Source organism: Eleutherodactylus coqui, chromosome 4 (genome assembly GCF_035609145.1).
Source record: "Eleutherodactylus coqui strain aEleCoq1 chromosome 4, aEleCoq1.hap1, whole genome shotgun sequence".
Lineage (NCBI taxonomy): Eukaryota > Metazoa > Chordata > Amphibia > Anura > Eleutherodactylidae > Eleutherodactylus > Eleutherodactylus coqui.
This window is the reverse complement of record NC_089840.1, coordinates 223,621,083-223,638,213: the sequence shown is the minus strand read 5'-3', so window position 1 is coordinate 223,638,213 and position 17,131 is coordinate 223,621,083.

Below are 17,131 nucleotides of genomic sequence, written 5' to 3'. Positions count from 1 at the left end.
CAGCACAGCGGTGGGCAAGCGTCAGCAGGCCGTGCTGAAACTACTCAGCTTAAGCGATAAGAGGCACACGGCCCACGAACTGCTGCAGGGTCTGACACAGCAGACCGACCGCTGGCTTGCGCCGCTGAGCCTCCAACCGGGCATGGTCGTGTGTGACAACGGCCGTAACCTGGTGGCGGCTCTGCAGCCTCACGCACGTGCCATGCCTGGCCCACGTCTTTAATTTGGTGGTTCAGCGCTTTCTGAAAAGCTACCCACGCTTGTCAGACCTGCTCGGAAAAGCGCGCCGGCTCTGCGCACATTTCCGCAAGTCCCACACGGACGCTGCCACCCTGCGCACCCTGCAACATCACTTTAAGCTGCCAGTGCACCGACTGCTGTGCGACGTGCCCACACGGTGGAACTCTACGCTCCACATGTTGGCCAGGCTCTATGAACAACGTAGAGCTATAGTCGAATACCAACTCCAACATGGGCGGCGCAGTGGGAGTCAGCCTCCTCAATTCCTTTCAGAAGAGTGGGCCTGGTTGGCAGACATCTGCCATGTCCTTGGTAATTTTGAGGAGTCTACCCAGGTGGTGAGCGGCGATGCTACAATCATTAGCGTCACCATTCCTCTGCTATGCATCTTGAGAAATTCCCTGCAAACCATAAAGGCAGCTGCTTTGCGCTCGGAAACGGGGGTGGGGGAAGACAGTATGCCGCTGGATAGTCAGGGCACCCTCCTGTCTATTTCTCAGCGCGTACAGGAGGAGGAGGAGGAGCATGAGGAGGATGAGGAGGAGGGGGAAGAGACAGCTTGGCCCGCTGCTGACGGTACACCGGCTGATTGCCTGTCATCCTTTCAGCGTGTATGGCCTGAGGAGGAGGAGGAGGAGGAGGATCCGGAAAGTGATCTTCCTAGTGAAGACAGCCATGTGTTGCGTACTGGTACCCTGGCACACATGGCTGACTTCATGTTAGGATGCCTTTCTCGTGACCCTCGTGTTGCACGCATTCTGGCCACAACGGATTACTGGGTGTACACACTGCTCGACCCACGCTATAAGGAGAACCTGCCCACTCTCATTCCCGAAGAGGAAAGGGGTTCGAGAGTGTTGCTATACCACAGGACCCTTGCGGACAAGCTGATGGTAAAATTCCCAGCCGACAGCGCTAGTGGCAGAGGGCGCAGTACCGAGGGCAAGGTAGCAGGGGAGGTGCGGAGATCGAGCAGCATGTACATCCCAGGCAGTGCAACAGTCTTTAAGGGCCTGGCCAGCTTTATAGCTCCCCAGCAAGACTGTGTCACCGCTCCCCAGTCAAGGCTGAGTCGGCGGGAGCACTGTAAAAGGATGGTGAGGGAGTACGTAGCCGATCGCACGACCATCCTCGGTGACGCCTCTGCCCCCTACAACTACTGGGTGTCGAAGCTGGACACGTGACCTGAACTAGCGCTGTATGCCCTGGAGGTGCTTGCTTGTCCTGCGGCTAGCGTCTTGTCGGAGAGGGTGTTTAGTGCGGCTGGGGGAATCATCACAGATAAGCGTAGCCGCTTGTCAACCGACAGTGCCGACAGGCTAACACTCATCAAGATGAACAAAGGCTGGATTTCCCCAGACTTCTGTTCTCCACCAGCGGACAGCAGCTATACGTAAGCAATACGTAGGCTGCACCCGCGGATGGAAGCTACGTTCTCTCTCACCATCCAAAACGGGGACATTTCTGCTTCATCAATCTGTGTCTAATATTCCTCCTCCTCCTCCTCCTCCTGCTACTCCTCCTGAAACCTCACGTAATCACGCTGAACGGGCAATTTTTCTTAGGGCCACAAGGGTCACTCAAATAATTTTTCTAAACAATTTTTAAAAGTTTCAATGCTCTTAAAAGCGTTGGAACTATAACTTGAACCAATTTTTCCTTACACTGGGCTGCCTCCAGGCCTAGTTACCACTTAAGCCACATTAACCAAAGCAATTAATGGGTTTCACCTGCCCTCTTGGCTGGCCATGGCCAATTTTTGGGATGTACATTAGTACTGTTGATACAGCAATTTTTGTGGGCCCTCGCCTACAGTGTAATCAAATAAATTTTTAGCCCACCTGCATTAAGCACGACATTACTACCTCAGCTGTGTTGGGCAATGCAATGGGATATTTCTATGTACCACCAGTGGGTTCCAGGGAGCCACCCATGCTGTAGGTGCACACGGAGTGTAACCTACATGTGTCCACTTCTAAAGAACCCCAGTCTGACTGGGGCATGCAGTGTGGGCCGAAGCCCACCTGTATTACGCACGACATTACTACCTCAGCTGTGTTGGGCAATGCAATGGGATATTTCTATGTACCGCCGGTGGCTTCCTGGCACCCACCCAGGCAGTGGGTCCACAGGGAGTGTAACCTACATGTGTCCACTTCTAAAGAACCCCAGTCAGACTGGGGCATGCAGTGTGGGCCGAAGCCCACCTGTATTACGCACGACATTACTACCTCAGCTGTGTTGGGCAATGCAATGGGATATTTTTGTGTACCGCCGGTGGGTTCCAGGGAGCTACCCATGCTGTAGGTGCACACGGAGTGTAACCTACATGTGTCCACTTCTAAAGAACCCCAGTCTGACTGGGGCATGCAGTGTGGGCCGAAGCCCACCTGTATTACGCACGACATTACTACCTCAGCTGTGTTGGGCAATGCAATGGGATATTTCTATGTACCGCCGGTGGCTTCCTGGCACCCACCCAGGCAGTGGGTCCACAGGGAGTGTAACCTACATGTGTCCACTTCTAAAGAACCCCAGTCAGACTGGGGCATGCAGTGTGGGCCGAAGCCCACCTGTATTACGCACGACATTACTACCTCAGCTGTGTTGGGCAATGCAATGGGATATTTCTATGTACCGCCGGTGGCTTCCTGGCACCCACCCAGGCAGTGGGTCCACAGGGAGTGTAACCTACATGTGTCCACTTGTAAAGAACCCCAGTCAGACTGGGGCATGCAGTGTGGGCCGAAGCCCACCTCTATTACGCACGACATTACTACCTCAGCTGTGTTGGGCAATGCAATGGGATATTTTTGTGTACCACCGGTGGGTTCCAGGGAGCCACCCATGCTGTGGGTCGACAGGGACTTCACAATAGGGAGTTGTACCTGCCTGTGTCTATGAATTAAAAAGCCCGGTGTAACTGGGGCATGCAGACACCTTGACAGAATGAATAGTGTGTGGCACATAGGTTCCCCATTGCTATGCCCACGTGTGCAGCTCCTGATGGCGGTGGCACAGGATTCTATTTTTCATTGCTTCTGTACAGCATTGTGGGCTATCGCCCCGCCCCTTTTAAAGAGGGTCACTGCCTAGCCGTGCCAACCCTCTGCAGTGTGTGCCTGCGGTTCCTCCTCATGGCAGACGCACTTATAAATAGACATGAGGGTGGTGTGGCATGAGGGCAGCTGAAGGCTGCGCAGGGACACTTTGGTGTGCGCTGTGGTGGTGGTGGGGTGGTTGGGCAGCATGTAACCCAGGAGAAGTGGCAGTGGAGTGTCATGCAGGCAGTGATTGTGCTTTGTTGGAGGTAGTGTGGTACTTAGCTAAGGTATGCATTGCTAATGAGGGCTTTTCAGAAGTAAAAGTTGTTAGGAGGGGGGGGGGGCCACTTTTGCCGCTATTGTGGCTTAATAGTGGGACCGGTGAACTTGAGATGCAGCCCAACATGTAGCCCTATCCGTTGCTGTGTCGTTCCCATCACTTTCTTGAATTGCCCAGATTTTCACACATGAAAACCTTAGCGAGCATCGGCGAAATACAAAAATGTTCTGGTCGCCCATTGACTTCAATGGGGTTCGTTGTTTGAAACGAACCCTCGAACATCGCGGGAAGTTCGTTCCGAATAACGAACACCCGAACATTTTGGTGTTCGCTCATCTCTAAAGGCTATCACTCCATTTTGCAACGCCATGCCATACCCAGTGGACAGCGCTTGATTGGAACCAATTTCATCCTACAACAGGACAATGACCCTAAACACACCTCCAAATTGTGCAAGAACTATTTACAGCAGAAGCAGGCAGCTGGTATTCTATCGGTAATGGAGTGGCCAGCGCAGTCACCAGATCTGAACCCCATTGAGCTGTTGTGGGAGCAGCTTGACCGTATGGTACGCCAGAAGTGCCCATCCAACCAATCCAACTTGTGGGAGATGCTTCTAGAAGCGTGGGGTGCAATTTCTCAAGCTTACCTCAACAAATTAACAGCTAGAATGTCAAAGGTGTGCAATGCTGTAATTGCTGCAAAAGGAGGATTCTTTGACGAAAGCAAAGTTTGATGTAAAAACAATGTTATTTCAAATACAAATCATTATTTCTAACCTTGTCAATGTCTTGACTCTATTTTCTATTCATTTCACAACACATGGTGGTGAATAAGTGTTACTTTTCATGGAAAACACCAAAATTGTTTGGGTGACCCCAAACTTTTGAACGGTAGTGTATATATATATATATATATATACCTTTTATTAATAGAGCACATGTATACTCATAAATTAATAATTAACCTCTATTTTAATTAGTCAGTGTCTAAACTAATTGAGTTTTAGGTATAACAGCGAAAATCCAATTAATTGGACCAGGAAGAGCCATCTTCTCAAGGTCGTCATACAGATTAATTCTGCCCAGAGACAGGTCATCATGCATTATCAACTCTTAAGACCAATAACTATTTACTTTCACTTTGGATGGAATGTCTTTGTGGGTATGTTATAAATATGAGTGCTTATGGGTAATAAACTCAGACTACTTCAAACCACATTCAATGCTGTGTGTGATTTGTAAGCCTCCTCGAGCTTGAGTATTAACTCTTTAAATTTGGCTACCTGAATACATACCAACTAGCAAATATTTTACTGAAAGTACTCTATATAGGTAGAGAGGTCTACCTCTCTTCAGATTATGGTATTATATTGCAGTCTTTATTTTTTTAATTTCTTAAATCTTCCTTACGTTGCTCTAATTAGTGTATAGTCATTTGTGTAATTTTCTTGCAACAAAGTCCCTGACTGTAGATGGCGACATTCAAATTGCCATATAATAGAGTTTGACTTGGTGAGCTTATGTGATCACATGGAGCCTGGTTTACGAAGTGTGCTGACTTTTTGTTCTAAAAGATTACCAATCATCTCTAATTCATTCCAAATGTTTATTAGTAAGTAGTGCCAGAATGGTGTTACAATAACAATGTCCAGAAGGCTGATGTTCTGATTGTTTGTGACATCTGCACAGACATTGTATATTAAAAAGTTAAACTTACTGAAAGAGCTCATTATGGTACTTTGTTACACAGCATTTTCATGCTTCTAAAGTGCATCTTGAAGGAGCAAGGCTTTTGTGATATACCGCGTCTTAATCTGCTTTTGACAATTTGCTACTATTGTTCCTTGAGGAATTGCTGAGGTTGAATCTGCTGTTCTATGATATTTCCCTCATTTCCTTTGTTTGTGAAAACTGTTCAGTTACCACACATCAATAAATCACAGACTTCTTATCTGCAAGGGCATTTCTCTAACATTCCATTGTGGGATTCTGCTTGCTCAGAGCAGAAATGTACAGTCATAAAAATCATATTCAGTAAAAGATTGCATCCTGATGCTCTGAAGATAAGTGTTGTTCAAAGAAATAGATACGTTCACCGTTTGCCTGAAATATCTACTAAAAGGTTCTCTTGTTTCAGATTTAACCATGCATCTTATTAGTGATATTAATAGCATCACTTCAAAGAAATTGTTTTTTAATTCCCGTTTGCTTAGAACGCCAACACATTCTGCAGTACGGTACAGAAATTGTATTCATTTATATGAATCTATTGTGGTTCACAATCTAATTTTCCTTATACATATGCAAACACCAGGGAGAATTTCTTTGAAAACTTTTTAACCTATCAATAAGTTTTTTGGAGTGTGGGAGGAAACCCATGCTAACATTGTAAGAACATACAGTACACAATCCATACCGATGTTGCTCTTGGTTGGATTTAGAGCTAACAATCTGGCACCTTAAACTCTTCTTGAAAGACGTTATGCATATACGTACTAACTGCATAAGCCCCGTGCAGTTAGGATCTATATATACCTACACAGTGTTGTGGCGGTTCTGGGGTTGCTGCCATGCTGATAGTCTGGTGCAGACTTTGCAGGCGGTGCTCCATCTTCTGGCCCTGGTGGGTGTGGTATTAGCTAAGGCATGCTTAGCCACACCTGAGGCTAATTGTCAGGCTATTTAGTCTGGCTGAAGCTGTACAGATTTGCCTTTGAATCTTCAGTCTAGCTCTGACTGTGGTCTCAGTCAGAGCTCTCTTCTGGATCGTTTATTTGCCTGCTGAATCTAACCTAAGTTTGTGTTTATTTTCTATTTGTGTTGTTTGTTTCCCACATAGGGTTAACTAAGGGCCGAGGTACGAGGTCAGGTACACCCTTGTCAGGGTGAATTGCCTGCATTTAGGCAGGTCCCCGTCGCTGAGGTTATTTAGATAGGGAAAGAGTTTGTTTTTGTTGTTATACAGCTTGCTCACATTTATGTGAGATCTGCAGGTTACGGATCCAGCACGTCCTGGGTGGACGTGACGCACAGTATATACTATGTATGCAGCGGGCTTGGCAGCAACAGCCACAATCAGAGAGAATTCAGATTGCAGTTGTTAAATCTTTAAATGCCACTTTTAAATTTGAGAGCAGCACTAAAATGTCCAGAACACCCCGATAAGATGATGGGGGTGCCATCCAGGTGTTATGGCAAACTGGGGCCATCTGAAGGCCCCCAGGGCTGCCATAATTGTTTGCATATTAAAATATGCCTGCGACATGCCTTTACTTGGAAGCCTATTAACCCCTTAACGACCAGCCCATAGTGTTTTTACGTCCTCCCGAAGTGGGCTTTATTCTCTGAGGACGTAAAAACATGTCTCCTGCAGAGAATAAAGCCCCTCGGGCTGTGGACATGACAGCTCCATGCTGTCGGTATCCGCAGGTAGCCGACAGCATGGAGCTGTCATCCCGGGCTGTTCGGACCCCCCCCTCCCCCCCCCCGGCATTGCGATCGGCGCTATGCAATGGATAGCGCTGATCGCAAAAAAGTAAATAAAACTGCAAAAAAAGTGACATATTCAGCTGCTCTGATGGATCGGATCCATCGGAGCAGCTGAAATTACTCACCGAGGTCCGCCGCACGACTCCCCGCTGTCCCGATGCTCCGGGCGCCGTAGCCGTCCTTCTGCGCATGCGCGCCAGGCGGCATTACGTCAGCCGCATGCGCAGAAGGCCCGGCGGCGCGGGAGACTTAAAATCTCCTGGCTCCCGGCTCCTGTAGGTAGCCGGGAGGCAGGAGATGTCAGCGGGGACCGCGGATCGGATCCATGAGGGGAGGTGCAAATACTCACCTCAGGTCCGCCGATGTCCTCCGGCCGGTGTCAGGACCCCCCCGCTGGCTTCTGCGATGTGCTGATGTGGCGCGCATGCGCAGAAGGCCGGCGAGCCCGGCAAATTCAAAATCTCCCTGCACCCGGCTGTCACAGTTAGCCGAGTGCAGGGAGATATGACTGGGGACCGCTGTATGCGGTTTCCAGTCATATGATCACCGTTATCCATCAGATAACGGTGATCATATAAAGTTAAAAAGTCAAAAAAAAAAAAAGTTAAAAGTTAAAAAAAAGTTTAAAAAGTTAAAGTTTCATCTCCTCTTACGGATCATATCCGTAAGGGGAGATGAAATTACGTACCCAAGGTCCCGGATTTGTTCCCTGATGGGATGTTCATTCACGGCCCTTACCCCAGCTTCTGCGCATGCGCCCGTCAGCATGATGGCGGACGCATGCGCAAAAGTGAAAGATTGCCCAAGAAATGTAAAATCTCCCTGCTGCTGGCTACCAAAGGTAGCTAAGAGCCTGCAGATGTCACGGGGAGCCGCGGTATGCGGTTACTGGTCACGTGATTGCCGTTATCCAATGCATAATGGTGATCACGTAAAAGTTCTTTAAAAAGTGGCAGTTTCATCTCCCCTCACCGATGCGATCGGTGGGGGGAGATGAAACATCTTCTCGGAGGCTTCCGCATTTGAATCCAGATGCGATTATCCTCCATGGACCCTTCCGGCTGCTGCGCATGCGGACACATTCGCAGGAGACGGGGAGCCCAGGAAATTTTAAATCTCCTTGCTCCCAGCAACCAACGGTCGCTGAGTGCTTGGAGCAGTGACCGGAGGCCTCGCTGAGCGGTCCCCGGTCACGTGATAAAGTAGCGATCTAACATTAGGCCGGTCACGCATGACCGGAGAGGAATTATGGGTTCTGCATGCGCTTGATCAGCATTGATCACACAATTCCCCCCAATTAGCGGGTCGGAATTACGGAATCCACTCGCAGAAACAAAACATGGCATGTTATATTTTACCGCGGATATCCGCGACCTAGAGCCCATTGTGCTCTAAGACGGTGGATATACTTGCAGCCCATGTGCAAATACATTGTGCATGAGCTGCGGGTACCCGGGTCATCGCTAAGCGACGGCACGGGAAATGCAAACAAAAAAAAAAGTACTGCGCATGACCGCCTGTGTGAGTATGCAGTTATGCGCAGTACATTACGCGGCCATACGCAGGGTCACTGCCGGGCTCACAGCTGGAATCCGCAGCGTGCCTCCACAAGCGGATTCCACCTACGGCCATGTGAGCCCGGCGTTATTCAGACCGCTACCTGTAATACGTATTTTACAAGAAGCCCCGGGAACGCTCGCCTTCATGCAGTTCCAGGAGCAGCTTGATGAGCGCCTTCTCTGTGAGACCGCCGCACCGCAGCAAGATTACAAAGCCTCGCAGAGCGCCACTTTTTACACCCCATCCCCACCGCTGAGGTCACGAAATAGCCCCCAAAATACATGAGAGGAGGGGGGATACCCGGTTTTCTTGCCCCATGTGCCCAACCCAACCAGCCTCCGTAATTACCCCTGTCTTCGGACAGAAAACGCAGTTTATAATATTACCTTTATCTAATATTTAGGGAATGCCAAAAAATGGGGATGGTGGGGGGGTGGGTTGGGGATTATTTTTAGGAAGTCAAATTTTTTTTCCGTATAAGTGGGCAATGGGGCCTGGGATTTATTCAGTTCTGCCCTGAAATCCAGCGGGCATTCCCTCCATTATGGGCCTAGCCATGTTTCCTGTAAGTAGATTAGGGCCACAAGGGGTATGTTTCTGAACACGGGACAAACGGGGGGATCCATTTTGGGGTGAAAGTCTTCATTCCTATGTACACTGTACAAAAAAAACAGTTTTTAAGTTGACAAAATTGACAAACAAATGAAAATCGTAATTTTTTCCTTTTGCTTTGCTTAGATTCATTCAAATATTGTGGGGTCAAAATACACAGTACACCCCTAGATGAATTTGTTAAGGGGTCTAGTTTTCAAAATGGGGTCATTTGTGGGGGTTCTCTATCATTTTGGCCGCTCAATGGCTCTACAAGTGGGGAATGGGGACTGGAATTTATTCCGTTGTACCCTGAAATCCAACGGGTGCTCCTTCCATTATAGGCCTAGCTATGTTTCCTTTAAGTAGATTAGGGCCACAATGGGTATGTTTCTGAACACGGGACAAACGGGGGTATCCATTTTGGGGTGAACGTCTTCATTCCTATGTACGCTGTACAAAAAAAACACTGTTTTTAAATTCACACAATTGCCAAAAAAATGAAAAGCATAATTTTTTTCCTTCTGCTTGGCTTAGATTCATTCAAAAACTGTGAAGTCAAAAAAGTCATCGTACCCTTGGATAAATTCGTTAAGGGGTCTACTTTTCAAAATGGGGTCACTTGTGGGGGTTCTCCATCGTTTTGGTCACTCAATGGCTCTACAAGTGTGCAATGGGGACTAAATCTCCTTCAAGCAAAATTTCTGTTCCGAAAGCCACCGGTTGCTCCTTTCATTTCGGGCCCCATTGTGCATACAGACGTAATACTAGGGCCACAATGGGTATGTTTCTGAGCACGGGACAAACGGGGGTATCCATTTTGGGGTGAACGTCTTCATTAATATGTGTGCGGTACAAAAAAAACTGCTTTTGAAATGACAGAATTACCCAAAAAATGAAAATCCTAATTTTTTTCCTTCGGCTTGGCTTAGATTCATTCAAAAACAATGAAGTCAAAAAAGTCATCGTACCCCTAGATAAATTCGTTAAGGGTTCTACTTTTCAAAATGGGGTCACTTGTGGGCATTCTCTGTCGTTTTGCTTACTCAATGGCTCTACAAGTGTGCAATAGGGCCTAAATCTCCTTCAAGCAAAATTTCTGTTCCGAAAGCCACCGGTTGCTACTTTCATTTTGGGCCCCATTGTGCATCCAGACGTAAGATTAGGGCCACAATGGGTATGTTTCTGAGCACGGGACAAACAGGGGTATCCATTCTCGGGTGCAAATCCTAATTTTCATGTGTACTGTAGAAAAAAGTCCTGTCTTTAAAATGACATATTCGCAAAAATATGAAATTTTAGTTTTTCTCTTCTAAATTGCATTGACTCCTAAAAAAAACTGTGGGGTTAAAATACTCATGACACCCCTCAGTGAATACCTTAAAGGGTGTAGTTTTTAAAATGGGGTCACTTGTGGGGGTATCTATCATTTTGACTCCTATGAGCCTTTCCAATCTTGGTTTGGTGTAGGAAAACAAAGTGTTCCTCAAAATGCTGAAAAGTAATGTTAAATTTGTACGTCTCCTAAATGGTTAAAAAATGAAAGTTTTTCCAATGTGCGCCAAAAATAAAGTAAACGGATGGAAATATATATCTCAACAAAAATTTTTATATTATGTTTGCACATATTTTAGATATTGCAATTGGAAATGTGAAAAAATGACGATTTTTTCAAAATTCTCCCAATTTTGGCGCTTTTAATAAATAAACACAAATTCTATCGGTCTTTTTTTTCCGCCTAGATGAAGTACAACATGTGGCGAAAAAACAATTTTAGAATCGCTTGGATATGCAAAACCTTTGTGGTGTTTTTCCATGCTAAAGTGACACGTGTCAGATTTGTAAAATTTGGCCTGGTCATTAAGGCGCAAACAGGCTTGGTCACTAAGGGGTTAAAGCATCCATAAAGGTCCATTTAATTAAAATGTCACATTATTAATCTCACATGGTGAACATCATCAGGAAAAAGTGTAATGCCAGAATTTTGCTTTTGAATAAAAAGCAATACAAAAAAGTCATATGTACCCCAAATGGTACCAATAAAAAATGCGAGCTTTCACACAGCCCATCAACAGAAAAATAAAAGAGTTATGTGGGTTGAAAAAATAGTGACAAAAAAAAAAAAAAAAGGCTAAATGAATTTGATATTGCTGTAACCTTACTAACCCATAAAATAAAGGTAACATCATTTTTATTGCACCATGGTCACTGTAAAATCAAACCACTCCACAAAAAATGGGGTAATTTCATTTTTTTCCCCTTTTACCCCGCTTAGGCATTCTTAAAAATTTTAATACATTATATGATGTATTAAATGTACTATTAAAAAATACAACTCATTCAGCAAAATACAAGGCCTTGTGTAGTTATGTCACCAGAAAAAAAGAAAAAAGTTATGACTTTTTGGAAAGTGGGAATACCAGAACTGCAGAATGTGACCTGACACAGGACCATCAATGACCTTTGGTCATGAAAGGATTAAAGGAGTATTCCCATCTAAGACTTTTTATGGCATATCCAGTGTATTTGTCATAAAAGTCAGATAGGTTTAATGTTTTTTGGTTTATGTTTTTAACCTTTTTGGTTTATGTAATTTATTATAGGTCTAGCCTGGCGCAATGTGTACCAGTAATGTTATAATAGCTTTCTTATATTTCTGTATAACCAGGTCTGGAAATTTGAAATGTGAAAATTGGCTGTTACTGTTTGGAAAAACCTTTAAGAAAAATATTGTCTTTAAAAAGTCAGGTAGATGTAGGTCCCACCATACCTATTTTCTGATCAAGCCCTCGCCATCCCTGACCCAGCTGTAACAAGTGGCTAGGGATGTCTGAGATTATAGAAAGAGCCGAGCGAGCTTTGCTTACTGTTTCAGTAACTCCATAGAAATCAATGGCAGTTACACAAATAGCATAACAGCAAGCCATGCAGTTTCCGTGACTCCCAATTTACAAAAGTAATGTAGCTCACTGTGCTACACAGTTTGCACAACTCTTGCTGACCTCTATGGGAGTGACTAAAACAGTGCAGCCCAGCTTGGCTGATCTGTAATCCCAATGACCTCGGGTAGAGTGGTGTTACCATTGTGGCTATTTTTGTTCTGCCATCCTAGGTTCAAATCTGATCAAGGGCAAGATCTGTATAGAGTTTTTCAAAGTGCATGCAGATGTTATCCTTGATGAGATTTGAACCTAAGACCCCAGCACTGCAAGGCAACAGTGCTAACAAATGAGCCGTATTCATGGAACAAACACCAACACCACGCAATTTGGCTGCATTAGGGACCTTCTGTAGGCCAAAGTAGTGATAATGATTTTCGCCCCCTTTGAATGGCAATCATGATAAGGTCATCCCGATTATTTTTGGAAAATCAGAACCATCACTCCTGACCCAATTGTTCCAATAATCGCTAATCACTAATAATGTCATCACATCCATGTTTGCTACATCATGTTATATGTATGCCTATCTATAACAGACAAAGACTAGTGGTAGACCACTGGAGTAACCCCAAAGGAGCTGTACTAAACTTATATGATGAGTATGTGACTGTCTAGCTCTCGAGTATAGATTATCTGTAGAGATGAGCGAGCATACTCGCTAAGGACAAATGCTCAATCGAGCATTGTCCTTAGCGAGTATCTCCCCGCTTGGAAGAAAAGGTTCGGCTGCCGGCGCGGGTGACAGGTGAGTTGCGGCCATGAGCAGGAGGGAGCAGGGGGGAGAGAGAGATCTCCCCTCCATTCCCCCCTCTCCCCGCCACCGGCAGCCGAATCTTTGCTCCCGAGCGGGCAGGTACTAGCTATGGGCAATGCTCAATCGAGCAATTGCCCTCAGCGAATATGCTCGCTCATCTCTAATTATCTGTCCTCAGGATATGTTATCAACAATGGATCAGCGGAAATCTGCTACCCCCAATGTTCAGCTGTTTGCTGGATCTGTAGGAAGCTGCTGTGTGCTGGAAACTGTACAGCAGCCCAAAATGACATTGTGCGGGAATTGTGCCAGCAGTATAATTCCGGGAGTTGTGTCTTTACAGCAGACAGCAGCGTTGTGCAGTTCCAATGAACAGCTGATAAGTGGGGATCCCCACTGATCAACTATTGCTGGCCTAGGATAAGTCATCAATGGTTTATAGCTAGAGATGAGCGAACGCGTTCGTCCAAGCTTGATATTCGTGCGAATATTAGGGTGTTCGGGATGTTCGTTATTCGTAACGAACACCATGCGGTGTTCTGGTTACTTTCACTTACTTCCCTGAGACGTTTGCGCGCTTTTCTGGCCAATTGAAAGACAGGGAAGGCATTACAACTTCCCCCTGTGACGTTCAAGCCCTATACCACCCCCCTGCTGTGAGTGGCTGGGAAGATCAGGTGTTCGCCTAATATAAAAGTCGGCCCCTCCCGCGGCTCGCTTCAGATGCCTGGTGAGTTAGATGAGGGACAGTGCTGTTTGTACCGGAGCTGCTGTAGGGAAAGAATTGGTAGTTAGTGTAGGCTTCAAGACCCCCCAAAGGTCCTTATTAGGGCCACTGATAGCTGTGTGTTGGCTGCTGTTAGCAGTGGCATTTTTTTTTCCCTCAAAATCGGCTCTGCAGAGCGTTGCACCTGGCATTAGGGACAGAAGTGCTGCATAGGCAGGGAGAGTGTTAGGAGTGAGTGTAGCCTTCAAGAACCTCAACGGTCCTTTCTAGGGCCATATTTATCCGTGTGCAGTTCTGTTCAGGCTGCTGTTAGCTGTGCTGCATTTTTTTTGGGCTTCTCAAAATCGCCTCTGCAGAGCATTCCACCCTCCATTGATACTGCAGGGAAAGAATTGTATAGGCAGGGCCACAACACAGTTATTATTCATAGAATATACGCAGTGCGGCCTTTTGCTTGTAAAACAAGTGAAAATAATTCTATTTGTCCAGCCTCTGTCCGTCCTAACGCCTGTGGACACGTGTGAGCTGCGTGAAAAACATTGCTAAATCATACGCACCCAGCTACGCTTTACTGCTGGCTTCGCCATTTGCTTTCCTTAATTGGGAAAAAAAATACCTGCTCTGCCAGAGTTATAATAACTCTGCTACCCTCACGTTCTGTGACACATAAGCAGGGACACAGCACAGTTATTAAACTTCTCATGTTCATTGAATATACGCAGTGCTGCCTTTTGGTGGGAAAAAACTGAAAACAAATCTATTTGTCCAGCCTCTGTCCGTCCTAACGCCTGTGGACACGTGTGAGCTGCGTGAAATACATTGCTAAATCATACGCACCCAGCTACGCTTTACTGCTGGCTTCGCCATTTGCTTTCCTTAATTGGGAAAAAAAATACCTGCTCTGCCAGAGTTATAATAACTCTGCTACCCTCACGTTCTGTGACACATAAGCAGGGACACAGCACAGTTATTAAACTTCTCATGTTCATTGAATATACGCAGTGCTGCCTTTTGGTGGGAAAAAACTGAAAACAAATCTATTTGTCCAGCCTCTGTCCGTCCTAACGCCTGTGGACACGTGTGAGCTGCGTGAACAACATTGCTAAATCATACGCACCCAGCTACGCTTTACTGCTGGCTTCGCCATTTGCTTTCCTTAATTGGGAAAAAAAATACCTGCTCTGCCAGAGTTATAATAACTCTGCTACCCTCACGTTCTGTGACACATAAGCAGGGACACAGCACAGTTATTAAACTTCTCATGTTCATTGAATATACGCAGTGCTGCCTTTTGGTGGGAAAAAACTGAAAACAAATCTATTTGTCCAGCCTCTGTCCGTCCTAACGCCTGTGGACACGTGTGAGCTGCGTGAACAACATTGCTAAATCATACGCACCCAGCTACGCTTTACTGCTGGCTTCGCCATTTGCTTTCCTTAATTGGGAAAAAAAATACCTGCTCTGCCAGAGTTATAATAACTCTGCTACCCTCACGTTCTGTGACACATAAGCAGGGACACAGCACAGTTATTAAACTTCTCATGTTCATTGAATATACGCAGTGCTGCCTTTTGGTGGGAAAAAACTGAAAACAAATCTATTTGTCCAGCCTCTGTCCGTCCTAACGCCTGTGGACACGTGTGAGCTGCGTGAAATACATTGCTAAATCATACGCACCCAGCTACGCTTTACTGCTGGCTTCGCCATTTGCTTTCCTTAATTGGGAAAAAAAATACCTGCTCTGCCAGAGTTATAATAACTCTGCTACCCTCACGTTCTGTGACACATAAGCAGGGACACAGCACAGTTATTAAACTTCTCATGTTCATTGAATATACGCAGTGCTGCCTTTTGGTGGGAAAAAACTGAAAACAAATCTATTTGTCCAGCCTCTGTCCGTCCTAACGCCTGTGGACACGTGTGAGCTGCGTGAAATACATTGCTAAATCATACGCACCCAGCTACGCTTTACTGCTGGCTTCGCCATTTGCTTTCCTTAATTGGGAAAAAAAATACCTGCTCTGCCAGAGTTATAATAACTCTGCTACCCTCACGTTCTGTGACACATAAGCAGGGACACAGCACAGTTATTAAACTTCTCATGTTCATTGAATATACGCAGTGCTGCCTTTTGGTGGGAAAAAACTGAAAACAAATCTATTTGTCCAGCCTCTGTCCGTCCTAACGCCTGTGGACACGTGTGAGCTGCGTGAAATACATTGCTAAATCATACGCACCCAGCTACGCTTTACTGCTGGCTTCGCCATTTGCTTTCCTTAATTGGGAAAAAAAATACCTGCTCTGCCAGAGTTATAATAACTCTGCTACCCTCACGTTCTGTGACACATTAGCAGGGACACAGCACAGTTATTAAACTGAGATTATTCATTCACTAGAGGCAGTGGGGCCTTTCGTTTTCCAAAAAGGGCAAAAATTATATTTGGCCTGCAGTCTTGCGCCAATTTATTTCCTGCCTGTGAAATCAAATCACTGGTAATACAGCATGCTGAGGGGTAGGGGTAGGCCTAGAGGACGTGGACGCGGCCGAGGACGCGGAGGGACAAGTCAGGGTGTGGGCACAGGCCGAGCTCCTGATCCCGGTGTGTCGCAGCCGACTGCTGCGCGATTAGGAGAGAGGCACGTTTCTGGCGTCCCCACATTCATCGCCCAATTAATGGGTCCACGCGGGAGACGGTTATTAGAAAATGAGCAGTGTGAGCAGGTCCTGTCCTGGATGGCAGAAAGTGCTTCGAGCAACCTATCGTCAACACGCAGTTCTGCGCCGTCCACTGCTGCAAATCCGAATCCTCTGTCTGCTGCTCCTCCTTCCTCCCAGCCTCCTCACTCCACTACAATGACACCTGCTCAGGAGCGGGAACACTCCCAGGAACTGTTCTCGGGCCCCTGCTCAGATTGGGCAGCAGCGGTTCCTCTCCCACCAGAGGAGTTTATAGTCACTGATGCCCAACCATTCGAAAGTTCCCGGGGTCCGGGGGATGAGGCTGGGGACTTCCGCCAACTGTCTCAACAACTTTCTGTGGGTGAGGAGGACGATGACGATCAGACACAGTTGTCTTGCAGTGAGGTAGTAGTAAGGGCAGTAAGTCCGAGGGAGCAGCGCACAGAGGATTCGGAGGAAGAGCAGCAGGACGATGAGGTGACTGACCCCACCTGGTGTGCAACGCTTACTCAGGAGGACAGGTCTTCAGAGGGGGAGTCAAGGGCATCAGCAGGGCAGGTTGCAAGAGGCAGTGCGGTGGCCAGGGCCAGGGGTAGAGGCAGGGCCAGACCGAATAATCCACCAAGTGTTTCCCAAAGCGCCCCCTCGCGCCATGCCACCCTGCAGAGGCCGAGGTGCTCTAAGGTCTGGCAGTTTTTCAACGAGACGCCTGACGACCGACGAACAGTGGTGTGCAACCTTTGTTGCGCAAAGCTCAGCCGGGGAGCCAACACCAACAGCCTCACCACCACCACCATGCGCAGGCATATGATGGCCAAGCAC